At 37.2% G+C, this 2,851-nt stretch overlaps 1 protein-coding gene across 2 annotated transcripts in view; it reads left to right on the top strand.

Moving 5' to 3' along the window:
* GAK (cyclin G associated kinase) overlaps window positions 1-2,851 on the top strand; it is a 207,220-nt gene that overhangs the window by 84,054 nt on the left and 120,315 nt on the right. The gene's annotated exons all lie outside the window — the stretch shown is intronic.

Below are 2,851 nucleotides of genomic sequence, written 5' to 3'. Positions count from 1 at the left end.
CCCCCCCCCCCCATCCAACCCAGTCATGTATTCTGCAGAAAATTCTTTCCTGCTCCAGTGTTTACTCATTGATACAATTGCCATATATTATAATAGCCCTTATTGGTAGTTCAGTCGAGCAGTATTTCACTTCGGCATTTTGTAACACCTACCCTTTCCCCCACCCCCTTTTTTTTTCAGAGCCATTTCTATTTTGTTTTTCAGCATTTTTTTTCAGTGCATCTTTATCTTTGAAACTCAGATGTTTAAGGCTTGTTTACATTTATAGTTTCATTCTATTTCATTGGGTAGTTTACCCAACCCAAGAAAAAAAGTTTCCTGCTTTCTCTGTAGTCTGTATTTCACCAAGTTCCCCACCCCCTTCCCTCCTTGGCCACATTTCATGACAAGACCATACATTTGTTTAATGTTCACATTTTAAGCTGTTACAACACTATTGCTTCAGAAATGTCTCGTTTGTTAAGGTCTATATGAGGTTATTTATCCAAGTACCATATATTATTAACTGACTCTTAGAGCAGACAGAATTTCATTTTATTTTCTTGTATCTAGTTTCTCCGGGTTCCTTCTAGTTTTCATTTCTGTAGGTATTGGCAAAACTTACTTTTTGTTTTTGTTTCATAAACTTGAAAGGGCAAATGCAAAGCAAAATTCCTTTTTCCTCTTTATAAACCTCTTTTTAAAGAGGAGGTATTTTTTCTAATTGGATGGTCTTTTCCCTCTTTGGGTGGTCTGGGCGGAGATGTCATGCCTAGCTGCAATTCAACTGATGGCTGTAGCTGATAAAGCTTCCTTAATGATTTATCACTTTCATTTTCTATCCCATCAGGAAAAATTGCCAATTTCTGGGTTGGTGTCCTGGACCTTTTTTTAAATGCAGGGTTAAGTAAACAAAATACTTACTTGACTGGCTTCTCTGGGACCAACTCAAAAGTACAAAAGGTGAAGTACAGAGTATCATAATTCCCAAACTTTAGGTACCAGTGAGGTAATAAGGCAAGACTTGCACCATATGAAGATTGCCAAACTGTTTGTCTGTTTTGTTTATTTTGCCTACCTGCCCCCCTCCTTTTCAGAAGTGGGGGGGGAACTGCTGCAGCTCAGATTACAGCCTTGCATAATGTCATTGTCTGGATTCTCATAAAATGCTGATGACTGTTCTCAGTGGTGCAGATTAAAAGCTATATTTGGATCTCCCCCCCACCCCCAAGGATGTTAAGGGCTACAGGAAAGTGATGCGAGGATAAGGAAAGAAGTTGGTCTTAAGACACTGGATTGAGACAGATAGATAGGTTCAGTTTGTCATGCTGGATAAGTCTTAGGACCAGACCTTAAAAAATGAATGCCTAGATAGAACTCTTAAGTCTGCATTTTAACTTGATTTCCACCCCCCCCCCCTTCTGATACCTTTTTCCCTAAGAGTGTTTCAGATTGAGGAGACTTCCTTCCTTCAGTGTGTAGGAAAAACGATTATATATGAAGCACCCATGATGAGTGACATGTACAAGCCCCAGAGCTTTTTTTATTTAAATTGTACTGTTATAGGTACATACAAAAGAAGAGTAAAGCACACAGGCTGTCTTGTATTTTGCCTTGCAGTTCTTGCAAAAAACACTGGGCAGCTTTTGTCCTAAAATACAGCTTCAAGGACTTATTAATATTGAATGTATAACGTTAGGTACTGCCTTCCAGTTTTGTCACACATAGTAGCTCTGTGGCAATGTTTCTTTTACTTTCTCTTCTGATTTAACTGATAAAAGCTAGAGCAAGAAAAGATCTCTGAATGCTATGCTGAATGCCTTTCCCCCTTGGATGCAGTATGTTGGTACAGATGGTGTTTATTTAATCATTCAACAAGTATTCAGCCTTGCCCACATTCCTGGGCATATCAGTTTCTATGAGAATTTTGTGGGACTTCTATAAAATCCTTAATTTTTTTTGTTAGCTGCTCATCCTTAAAATTCTGTAGCATATTAATAGTGCTTTGGGTTAAGCACTCCCAGTCAGTAACAGGGTCCTACTTAAGAGGTGTGCTATGCAAGTACAAAGAATTCCTGCCTCAGTTCAGAAGTCAGCTTTGACTTGATGAAACTTTTTTCCAGTTTTGTCTGGCACTGGATAAAATTGAATTAAACATCCAGGTATGAAACCAGACTAGGTGGTGTAAGACTTATGTGAATTTCAGCACTAATGACTTCCTTTAAAATTTATGTTGCAAGGATGGTGACTTTTTAATGGATATTTGTTAATGTTGAGTCCTTCTGAATACGGGTAAACTAGAACAAGAAAAGCTACTTGAAGTACTGGAACATGATTTGGTTTAGATTGGAGATGACATGAATACTGATCATTTCTGTGATTTTATTTTTTCTTTATCTGTGCTAACTGCTTCTATTACTTATGTGCCTTTCATTTCATACACATGTCTGTTAGCACCCCAAGGTAACTTATGTGCAATTCTATTAGTAACAAGTGTACTGTTACTCAGTTTGCTTTTATGAACAAGTTTTTAATTTTAAATTATTTCTGAGTGCCATTTTCTTGAAGTTCACTCTATATCTAGGCACTCTTTTTTGCAAGCTCTGCTTATAAACCAGCTTTTATTTACATAGGTGACTTGTTAAACAAGTGTTTCAGCTAAAGCGTGTGGCTTTGTTCAAATATTTACACTGCTGAATAAAAATCCAAACCACTTTTTAACTTCCTGCTTTTCCTAACAAGTTGAGGGGAAAAAAATCTTAATGTGGTGAGGGTACTTTCCTTTATTTGTAGGATTAAAAGTGCCCTTCATTCTTGTGTTTTTTTTTCTGAGAAACAAAGCCAGAAGCTCTAAACATAATTTACTCATTTG

Source organism: Gavialis gangeticus, unplaced genomic scaffold (genome assembly GCF_001723915.1).
Source record: "Gavialis gangeticus isolate Ggan-Ray unplaced genomic scaffold, GavGan_comp1, whole genome shotgun sequence".
In the NCBI taxonomy this organism is placed as follows: Eukaryota; Metazoa; Chordata; order Crocodylia; family Gavialidae; genus Gavialis; species Gavialis gangeticus.
The sequence above is the reverse complement of the archived record's forward strand: the minus strand, read 5'-3'. Positions and strand labels throughout refer to the sequence as shown.